General features: G+C 42.6%; 1 long non-coding RNA gene across 1 annotated transcript in view; it reads right to left on the bottom strand.

Moving 5' to 3' along the window:
- Window positions 1-12,027, bottom strand: part of LOC147152479 (uncharacterized) — a 69,369-nt gene that overhangs the window by 28,460 nt on the left and 28,882 nt on the right. The window contains exon 2 of the long non-coding RNA XR_015088959.1: window positions 5,200-5,516. This is a non-coding gene — a long non-coding RNA (uncharacterized LOC147152479). The remainder of the gene's footprint in view (window positions 1-5,199; window positions 5,517-12,027) is intronic.

The raw sequence follows: 12,027 nt of genomic DNA, 5'->3' as shown, positions 1-12,027 counted from the left end.
GCACTTTCTTGGTTTAGTTCTTGTCGGAGTTGCATTTATATGCAGCAGATTCATTGTTAGAGATGCAGTATTTGCTATATATTTCAGAGTTTGATTGTTTCAAGCCAAACGGGGAGGAGTGAAATACAACCTATGGTGTACTAGGCCAGTGTAAGGATGCACAGTAGCTCTGTATTGGTGTTATGTGAAAACAGGAGCAGTAAAAGTTCCGTCAGCATTCAATCAAGTCTGATCATTGAACACACAAATAACACACGTTTGTCTAATATCACACTGCACTAAGTAATGATGTGTTTATGGTGGAAAACATTCACAGCAACTGTCATCTAATGTGTGATTTGATGTGATGTTTTCCAAAAGCTGTTTCTTTTCCGTGGCTTCTACGTGAAGCCCAACGCAAACAACGAATAGCTCTTGCTCCTTCATGCGCACCACTTCTTCTCGCTGGCATGCAAGCTGTGAGCAAAAATGAAAAGTAACAGAGTCCTGGAATGAGGTCAATTTTTGGATTCTTAAAATGAAACAATTCAAACCAAAGGGTTGGGCGTTAGCAAGAAAGGTGTATGTGCACAGTATTATTACAGGTTTACTTCAGGTCCCTTTCATTCAGAGAGCTCGCCCTTTTAAAATCAGATGCTCGATGCGCCTTTCACTGACGAATGCGTGTTATTGCAGGTATTACATGAAATTGCCGCGTTAGCTGGAGGGGGCTTACGATGCTTTTGGGTCAATACTTCCTTTCGAACCGTTTGGCTGCCTGAGCAGAGGAGCAATTCGGCCGTTGTCTGACAATCAAGAGGCAATGCAAATACGCACACACTTAGCTGTGTTCGCCAAATCGTATTGGCAAGTACATGTCAAAACCACCTACTATCAGACTGCACTAATAATGCTGTATTTGATATAGCAAGGTCCTGTTCACTTGCATGCACAGACACACATGCTTGGCGGGCTTTCATTGTGCTTTTTTTTTTTTTTTTTTTTTGAAAGAACATAGTTTCATATGCGCCAGCACCAAATCTTCCCGTCGTAGTAACGAGTCACAGCTCGTTAATGTTGTTTTGTTTGCTGATGCTGATTGATGTTGACGTAGACATGACCTTTTACTTGAAATAATTCACAATTTAAAACAGTTCCCAGGTATCATTGACATTGTCTGGTTGGAAAAAATTATAATCATAAAAAAGGTAAGTATAACTTAGTTTTGTGGCTGGAACAGATTATTTACATTTCTGTTCATTTCAATGGGAAACATTACCCAATTTATGAATGTTTCAAGTTCCAAACGGGCTCATGGAACCAATTAATGTTCGTAACTGGAGGTTCTGCTGTACTGTATATGCATATAGATTATCGGAGTGTTCTAGACTAGAGACTCCGAGACTCCCTCCAGAGCAAGAGGTATTCATGCCTCTGCATCCGTTGTGCAAAGCTATCACTGACTAATTTAACCAAATCTGCATCCTCCAAAGACCCCGTTATTTGCGGAGCTGGGCATTTTACAAAAAAATGGTGCTCCGTTTATCACTTTCCGCCTACAGCCGGGGTAGGGTACCCTTGTGCCATCTGTCTATTCGTCATTTTGTCTGGCCGGACCAAATAATAATCGCCTACAGCTGGGTCCGCCTATCATTTCAAACGGGCTTCCATTAGCGTTTCCAATACAATACGATACAATTTTAGTTTATGTAGCGCATTTCATAACAGCTACAGCTGTAACAAAGCACTTTACATTACAACAAAATAACAATAATATAACAAGTGAAAGCAATTAATTAAAACACAACATACTGTATACAATAGACACCGTCTCAGGTCGGCTCAAAAGCCAAAGAATAGAAATGTGTCTTCAAACAGGTTTTAAAAATGGACAAACAGGGGGCTTGCCTAATATTCAATTGAAGGTCATTCCAAAGGATAGGATCAGACGCCGAAAAGGCTCGATCCGCTCTGAGACACCGCTTAGTCCTCGGCACCTCGAGCAGCGCCTGGGCCACAGATCTGAGGCACCGGGAAGGTGCGTAGGAGTGGAGGAGCTCGTAGAGGTACGCCGGGGCGAGGCCATTTAATGACTTATAAACAAATTGAAGCATCTTAAAATGAACCCTAAAATGCACTGGCAGCCAGTGAAGGGAGGCCAGAATTGGGGTTATGTTCTCTGTCTTCCGAGCTCAAGTTAGGAGGCGAGCAGCAGCACTTTGGACCAACTGGAGACACTTGAGAGAGGACTGGCTGACTCCAAAATAAAGTGCATTGCAGTAATCTAGCCGAGACATAACAAAGGCATGGATTACTGTTTCTATAAATTCTGATGAGAAAGGAGGGGCTTTATCTTTGCTAGCTGTCTAAGATGAAAGAAGCTGGACCTAACAACAGCGCTGATTTGCTGTTCCAATTTAAGATCACTGTTCATTTTAAAACCCAAGTTCGAGACTGTTGGCTTTAGATATGAAGCCAGGGGGCCCAGATCAACAGGGTGGGGTATAGACGAGCCACTGGGACACCATAACTTCAGTTTACATTTCGTTAATTTTTTTAAAATTCAGTGATATCCAGGCTTTGATGTCCTCTAGACAGGACAAAAGTAGTCCTAAGGAGAAAGTGTCTCTTGCTCAACGGGACCAAGATTTGACAGTCGTCCGCATAGCAGGGGAAAGAAATGCCGTGTTTTGGAAGGATGGAACCCAGGCGCAACAAATACAAGGAGAACAGCAAGGGCCCGAAAATAGAACCCTGTGGAACACTATTCGATAGAGGGGCAGATAGAGGAACCTAATCTAACAGAAAAGTCCTGCCAGCCAAATAGCACACCTTGATCAGGGCCAGGTTTCTTAAGCAGGTTTCTTAACACTGCAGCATGTTTAAAGTGATTGGGGGACTACACCAGAAGACAGCCTCACCTCAGCTGGACTAAATGCGTGTCCTCTAAGGTCCTTTTAGGACCTTTGAGGACCTCGGCCACGGCCAACGGGAAACGGAGGGCTCCGCACGGTGATTGAAGCCTCACCGCGAAAAGAGACGATTGACGATTACATGGACGGAAAAAAAAGAGCTTCCAACTATGCTTAGTCCGACTATTTTTTTAAGTTTCCTGTCTATCGTTTATCATCTACAAAATGGGCATCTGACCGTCATAGGTAGATAGATGGACCGGTCACAGAGGCAGAATGCCCAGCTATGGTAATTTGTATGCTAGCAACTAAAAAGACAGTTTTCCATAATATTCAGCCATCCATTCTCTGTACCATTCAATTATCCTCACTCAAGTAATGCAGGTGTGCTGGAGCCAATCCATCCCAAACTGCTAAAGACAGAAGAATTGCGCTGGAGAGGGCAGTGAAATATCCGTTTATGAATTAGCCATTCGCTAATGTGCTCATTTTCCGCTGACTAAACACGACTTTTGGTAAGATTCATCGAATTTCGTGGCAACAATGACAAATAGAAAAACTACTAATAACTCCCTATTCTACTCCATTTTGGCCCAGAAATACTCTTATAATGCCCAAACAACAGAAAAATAATGTGCCAATATATGATGCTTTCTTCAAATTATAAGGTGTGCACCATTAATCTTACTATTAATGCATTTTTAATACGACGAGGATTAAATTGGCTCTGGGTCTAGGTTTTGAGAAGGGTTGCCCTAGATGTTCCATCAAAAACTTTTAGAAAATGAATGATTCCAACCAGTATGACAAGTGGATTTTTGACAAGTGGATGTTAAGCATGTTGTAATTAGCTATCCTTTGTCTATATCGACGGAAAATGTCAGAAACCTTATCCATTGATAATATGTGGTCGTTAAGGTTCAACAGTGTCATGACGTCGATGCAGTACTTAGAGCAAGGTTTTTCATATTATTTGCTAATGAAATGTAGTGTTTGAAAAAGCATTCATGTTGGGAGTGCAATGATGCTATATAGCATGTGCTGCCAAGCACACAGTCAGGACTGAGCTCACGAGCAGCGATGATTTCCACTTTACTTTTGTGTGCCTTAATGAAAAAAGCCGCAGCCTAATGGGATTTGGTGATAAGAAATAACCAGCGCCAGGTCCTTGTCTATTGTCTCTCGCTGGGGGAGTTCAATGGCTCAGCCAGCAAGAGGGAACTCAGGGCCCCAGTTGCCGTAGAGACGGGAGAACACAGAGGTTTGGCGTCACCATGGCGAACAGGGGCTCGTCAAAGTTCTTTTCACACACGAATACAACACATAGTCAAGTAAGTGTGCATTCATGTACATTTTGCACACAAAGATATGGCATGGCAAAAAGGAATTTCACATGATGTTTATCGTGAGATTTACTAATATGAATATTTAATACATAGCTTCTTACTGAATTTTCACTTTATGTCGGTGTAACAGCAAGATTTCCCGTCTATCCATTGTCTATAATGCTTATCCTCATTAGGGTCACGGATTCAATCCCTAAACTTCAGAACTGTGAGTCAGACGAGCTAACCACGTTTCGGCTTCACAATTGTCCCAAAATGTAGTATTTATGTCATATGTTTTCTTGCAAATACTGACAATTTCAAGAAATAGTTTGTCACGTTTTATTTGAAGAATGCTGACGTTATGCAACAGTGTCAGTGGGCCACACACACAGCAACAACAATGGGAGGGAGCAAATGAGCGAGCAAGCAAAGAGTCAGTAGAATGAGAGGGAGAGCGAAACAAACCGGCAGTGTGTCAGCTCCACGGCGGATTGCAAAACAAACAAATTACAGTGCATCAGTAAAAAGAGAGGGGCCTTGTCATCCGGCACTCCCGGGAAGGATTTCCTGAATTACAGTAGAGTGCGTAGCAGGCCGCCCTGCAGCACGCCTGCCACTCCAGCAGGGAGACTGCTATGTCTTTCTCTGAGCCAAGGTCACACCACTACACTTGAAGCTAATATCTTTAGAAAGCAGGCCATGAGATGGGAGCATGGGTACGTTTGCAGGAACTGTCAATAATGACACCGTCCTGTTGTATTCTTGATGAAAGTTTGAGGCCAATGCTAGGTATGCTGCTGTTGACCTGGTAAATTGAAAAAAAAAAAAAAAAAAAAAGCTTCATATGTGTGTTTGCACGGGCGTGTGTCTGCGTGTGTGTGTGTGTGTGTGTGTGTGTGTGTGTGTGTGTGTGTGTGTGTCAGAAAGGTTCCAGGACTAGTGTCACAAATGTATTCAAAATCCAAGACACAAGTTTTTACCTTTGAACTAATCCTCCTGGACTCTAACACACTTTCCCAGCCTTCGGTCCGATGCCATCATGCGCTCCTTGAAGGAGGCTATCTTGATGTCGTCCATGTCTTCAAAACAAGTCACACCTTGATGATGCCCTTGAGTTTGGGAAAGAGGAAAACACCCCCCAGAGCCTGATCAGGTGAGTAGCGATGTTGCTCCAGAATGGCAACGACTTTCTCAGTCAGGAACTGTCTGATGCTCAAGGCAGTGAAGCAGGTGGCGTTGTCATGCATGTGAAGCACCCACGAGTTGTCCAGCCTCAGCTCTCCCCTTACGTCGCGCTCTGAACAAAGCAAACACAGCAGGATCTATCTTGGTAGACGTGAATCTCTTATGTTTTTGTGTATTCAAAAATAATTAGCATAGTCAAATAATCCCCATTTAACTATATAGCATAGGCGTGTGTTTAGGTAATATAGTCTTTATCGCTTAAAGCTTACCACTGTTAAACCAAAAAACATTAATATTGGTGAGTAACTCATATAAACCCAGATATACTTTAATACCTTTTTACTATGAAGGATAAATGTAGATATTAGGGCTGCACGATTGGCAAAACATGCAATATGCTTGTTGATTTTAGTGATATCGATATTATTGCGAAATTTAACATGTAAGTAAAGAAATGGCATTTTTATTATCTAATGAAATAAGTTTTTTTTTTCATGCGGCAAAATAAGCAAACTGAGTGTGTTCTCAACTAATGAATTGTGATTGCCCTAGACAAAGTCCAACTCTTGGTTGGTGATATACATTTAAGTTTGCATCTGACTGGTCGAATTTAGATAAAAACATACAATTCCAGAAGAAAATTATTGCATGTCTTTGCGATATGCATATTGCATGGGCCATTATCGCGACATTAATATTTTTTTGATATATTAGGAAGCCCTAGAAGATATACTGTAGATAGATAAAAGATTATTTCTAACATGACGCAAACAGTGAGACAGATGTTTTTATTGTGAGCTGTGGTGTTTCTTTAACTGTATTCTATAAAAAAAAAAGAAAAAAAAAAAGTGTTACAGAATGTGAGTAAGAATGTTGGTAATTTCCCTAGTAGGGAAGATGAAGACACACATACACACGTACGCGCACTAATGACATTTAAATGGCTCATTTGAAGATAAAACGCGTGCTGACATCAAATGGAGCCTTGTTCTGCATAATAGCAAGCAACTAAGCAGGAATGAAGCTCGCATAAAAAGCCTTGTGTCTGTTTGTCCGTGCAAACACAATAAGGCCACACCAACAAATATTGCCACATTGCGATGTAAACAAACAGTTTATTAATGTCAACATAGTACACAGGCTTTGGCCAATTTAAGCTGGCAGAAATTAGTGCATGTTACAATGGCGCTCTGCAGAGATTTCCCATAAAATACTTTCAACACATGAGACAAAATTCCATGAATGTCTCTTTAACCGTGCTGGACTTGTTAAGATTCCGGACTACTCCGGAATCGAGAAGGAATCAAAAGCAGGAAACTCGGATAGATTGTAACAAATAATAATTTATTGGCACTTTGTGCAAAAACTTGCAAAACCGACAAAGTTCAAATAAGAGCGCTAGCAACGAGAAGACCCAAGAAAACCAGGTTAACAAAAAACACTTGCAAAAGGCAAGGATCAAAATATACAACTTGTCGTGCCGAGACAAGAACAGAAATTCAATTCCGCATAAACAAACAAAACTCGAATGAAAGGTGCTTGTCATAAAAAGACAAGGTAAAACCAATTGTGAAAAAGAGAATATATTTACAACTGAAAAGTCCAATACTTTTATAATAGCAAAAAACTCCATGAAACAAAATATATGGCGAGAACAAGAGAGGACAGCTAGAAAATTCAATACATGGTGCTGTGGTCAAGAGCATGCAGAGGAATAACCCGACAAGGAGCAAACAACTTGGCAGTCCTTATATACTAGGCTGATTGCAATGCGTTGCAGGTGTGCTGCTAGAGGGACACGCCCAACACTCCAGCTGGAAAACACACTAAACAGAACAGGATCATGACAGGACTGACCATTTGGCATACAGGGCAAATGCCCGGTGGGCCGCCGTCCTTCGAGGCAGATGTGGTGCTATGTCCATTTTACACCAAGAGACCTGCCCACAATTTAGAGGGAACAGCCCATGAATCCATTTACAATAAAGACAGCCAACTGAACCAATCAACATCCGTGGCAGAGATACGCGGTAGCCAGAGGTTGTCAGGAGTCATGTCTGAATACAAATGTTATAAGAATCTATCCTTAGGATAGAACATTTGATTTTTGCAATTTTCACAACGTGGCTAAGAAGCAGACATTGCGCTCGGCATACGCTTATCACGCACTGCGCGTAGGGCACCAACTGCCTGGGCTGGGACATAAAAAAATAAATAAAATCAAGCTTGTAAAAAAATCATCCATCCATTATCTATACCACTTATCCTCACAAGGATTGCGAGGAGTGCCGGAGCCTATCTCAGCTGTCTTCGGGTAGTAGGCAGGGGCCAACCGCAGATCACACAGAGACAAACATCCGCACTCACAATCACACCTAGGGAAAATTTAGAGTGTCCAGTTAACCTACCAAGCATGTTTTTGGAATGTGGGAGGAAACCGGAGTACCCGGAGAAAACCCACGCAGGCACGGGCAGAACATGCAAACTCCACACAGGGAGGCCGGAGCGAACCCACGACCTCTGAACTGTGAGGCGGACATGCTAACCAATCGACCACAGTGCCGCCCTTAAAAAAAAAATCGCAGTAATCGTAATTATAATAATGACTGTATATAATATAGTGCCCTATAAGTCCTTGTCTATAAAGGTAGAATGTTAAAAGTTTCATGTACCTGTGTTTTTAATATTGTACAGGCCTACATAATACCATAATTAATTTAGAAAATGTTTGTACTATGGTTCAAAACTATATTTCACTGTAGAATCCCAGAATATTTTGTCTTGTACAATATTTCTGAAAAGGAGGAACAGAAAGTTTCGGATGATCAACCATCCACCACAAGTAGTCAAGATCAGGCATCAACCAGCAGGTCTACAGGCTTTGTAGCAGCACCCAGCCCTGATCAACAACCGACGACCATCAGTTTATCATGCAACAACCACTTCTGAGGGCAGAGTGAGTCCTGTCACTGAGAGATCATCAGCATGTGACAGTTTAGAGACATGTGTGCCCCCTCCAACTCATCCTGCCCTATGGCCAGCACACGTGACCTCAGAGCTGATTTTGCAGCCCGGAAATGCAGACGTGTGCCTTTGTAAAGCCTCTAAAAACTGGTGCTTGCGCTGTAAAATTTGTAAAAAGTTACTTATTCATGTTTATTTCCAGATGTTTATTGATTAATAGTAGTGGCATTTAAAAAAAATAATAATAATTGAGTTTTATTTATTTGAGTATTTGGTGCCATTGTTAGTGTTTTATAAAGACGTAATTATTATTATCTCTTATTTTAGTGAAGGTTTTTGAAACATTAATATTGACAAGTTATTTTGAAAAATTAAAGAAAAAACTGACAAATACTCAGATATTGTTCATTTCTGTCAGGGCTGGGGGGCACCACAAAGCATCTAGGCTTAGGACACCGAAATGGCTAGCGCCAGCCCTCCTGAGAAGTCATTGTTTATCATACAATCCACAGTCATCGTTGAATGAAATAAAAGGCACACATATCCACAACCTTGCTCAACACAAGTAGGAACAAACATAAGTAAAGCGTTTCGAATTGTGAAACAATTAAGGGAGTTTTGTGTCATTGTGCTTGGAATAAATGGGCCATTAAACGCAGTATGCAAAACAGTGTCGGCTCTGAGGGAGCATGCGCGTGCGCACCAGCGCATGCTCGTGCACCCGTGCGTGCGTGTCAAAATGCAAGGGCTGATTTCTTTTGTGCCAGCCCAGCCGTGCCCTTTAATGAACATTTATGGGACTTTTGCCGAGAATTACTCACATATATAAGCCACTCTCACTTATACTTCCTCTCTTTCCATGATGGTTCTCGTGGACAAACACGACATCCTAGGAGCATGCGTCGCCATGGCAACAGTAGCGATCAAGGATGCTATGCGCCAAAGTTTCTGCGCTGTCAACTTTAATCCCGTTCATCTTCCTCATCTTTGCTGTCCCATTCACCTCCGAGCGATTTTTCCTTCACTCTCTCATAGTGTCAGCATGTAATAGACAGGTAATCTGCCCCCAGTACTCCCCACCTCCAACCCCATTACCTGGTAGTGCATTAGTCCCTATCTGCACCATTGCAAAGTTAGCAGTGCAACCCCACCACTTAGATGATCATTATGACATGTGGTGTCCCAATACGCTTGGGAATTTCAAGAAGACTTGAAGCTGTAGAACACGTTTCACATTTTTGTGTGTGCGTGTGTGTGTATGCATGTGCATGAAGGCAAGATATCCTCTTAAAAGCTCAATTCCGGATATATGATGCTATTAAGATTTTTGGAGCACCAATTACTCGAGCACTAGCTTAAGTGGCACTGCAGCTATTATGAAGATGGCCTTGCATATTATGCTCCTTGCACAAGTTCCTCATTTGAAGGCCTCAAAGTGCAACTGTCATTTAACAGAATTGGCGATCCTTGCTGCAGGTGGCTGCCAGGCCGCTTTTTCTCAAGGCGGCATCATCCCATCAGGTTGTTTTGCCTACCTGCCCTCCATGTGAAGCGCTGCTACACGTTCGGGGGCAGTCGGAAATAAAATGTCGCCACTGAACATTGGTTCCGATGAAAAATATGTTGAATCTCGAAGAAGGAGGTGAAGACTCCATCTTAATGATCTCTCCCAGGGGTTCTCTCTCATAGATGGCCAGGATAGGCCCAACACACATACATACGCATATACGTGAACGCTATTGGACACAGTGAATGGTCTCCCATGGCAGCATCACTAGGACATTGTCAGGTCAGACAAAAGGCCTTATCTCCTGCTCCCCTTTCAGTCTGGGTGATTGGCCACAAGAAATGTCCACGGTCGACACTGCACAAATGTCAGCCACCTTGCTATCTCTGTTCGACCTGTGTGTGCGTGCGCGCATGCGTGTGTTCACAATGGGAGCGCTACAGTTTTCTGTCTGACAAGGCTGCAAAGGCTGAGGAAACCTTGCTCGAAATGGAAATGCATGGATGGATGAATACATACAGACCCGATGGTCTTACAGCGGTCCACATGGCTGATTTCAATGCCGGCAGTGCAAGCTCGATCCCCATGCGTTTGCCTCGTGAGTCGCTGAATTACTCTAATAGATTGTACATTGTTTGGGGGAGGGGGGAAGCATGGCACTTCATCATCGCAAAGGTATTTGATGAGGTTGGGGTCATGTACTTCCTCATTCAACGCTTCGCCTTTATAGGTCTTGCCATGCGAGAGCAGAAAAGGGAGGGAAATTTCCAACAAAGTCTTAAAGAGACGAACAAATAAGATTATTCGAGATAACTAGGTTGTCTAAGTCCCACGGCTGATTAATTAATAATAATAATTAATAAAGAGCGGTGTTTCTTTTTTCTCTCAACCTTTTCGTCCTTACAAGAACCTGTGGATCCCTCATTCACTGTGAGGCTCTTCGTCAGCACTAATTGAAGGATCATTGTAGCCACTGGATGTGGCTGGAGACACTAATCAAGACCTTGTTAAAGCTCGTTAGGGGACAATTGCTCATAATTGAGCAAATCCACTGCATAGTTCATTAAATTAACCAACAATTAGAGAATGCAGAGTGAGAAAGTTCTCTCTGCACATTTTGTGTACTTTTAAACTGCTACCATTAGTTAGTAGTGTGTTAGGAAATACACACCATATGAGTGGAGAACTTTGTTGAAACAGGGGTAGAAAGGAATCCAAAACGACACAAAGTGTGTTACTTGAGTGTCCCTGCAGCAGGTGGGAAATCTATTAGTAATGTTTCTAGTAAAAAACAATTGGTGGCTATGCTGAAGTGCGGAGGGAGGCGGGGGGCGTGGAGGGCTATGCTGTCGAAGGATAAAAAAAGGCTGCAGAATCAATTAGTTCTGTAAAGCATAAGTTCAGCTCACACACACACATACACCTGCCGTCGCCCCCCAATCCCCCAACCCCCCCTAAACGCCCCCCACAGAGGGCCACCCGCAGACCATGCGCCATGACAAAAGATCCCCCCTTTGGTCGCCTCAACTCTCCCCCGACCCCAGTGTGTTTCTTGAAAGTAGAGACTTCATCAGTGCCCCCCCGTGGGGATCATCTATCCACACACTAAGGCACACTGCAGGCTATTTTCTTTTTCTTCTAATGCTAATTAGTGCTTAGACTGCCTGCCCAATTATTACCAGCCATGCACTAATTAGGACTTGTTTAAAGAGCATGTCAATTAGTCTTTAACATCGTCTGCCTGAGCATGTTGCACCAGTAAGCAGTTCGGAGATACTTGCTTGTGCAGATTTCCATCATGCAGCACGAGTAACAGGTTCCAAGAAGTCTACAGTATGTTCCATGTCCGAGGCTCAATGTAAGAGAAACAAAGGAGTAAATAAATACCGTAGCTCCTTCAGCTTTGCGCACGACCGTGAGCTATTCATGGCCTTGAGGCAAGCAAGTAACTGGGTCCACCCCATCATCGTTTGTGTCCATATCAGACACAAGCATCTATGTGCTACTCATCAGCTCAAACAGAAAGGGAACATCTGCATTTGTGGGTATGAGGAGTGTTAAAAAAACTAGGATTTACCAGTGCTAATCTCTCTGCAAACCAGGCAGATCTACTGTCAACACTAAATACACTCGCTGTGTATATATTTAGATT

This window comes from Filicampus tigris, chromosome 1 (assembly GCF_054856515.1).
Source record: "Filicampus tigris isolate MCC_2025a chromosome 1, RoL_Ftig_1.0, whole genome shotgun sequence".
Taxonomy (NCBI): domain Eukaryota; kingdom Metazoa; phylum Chordata; class Actinopteri; order Syngnathiformes; family Syngnathidae; genus Filicampus; species Filicampus tigris.
The sequence above is the reverse complement of the archived record's forward strand: the minus strand, read 5'-3'. Positions and strand labels throughout refer to the sequence as shown.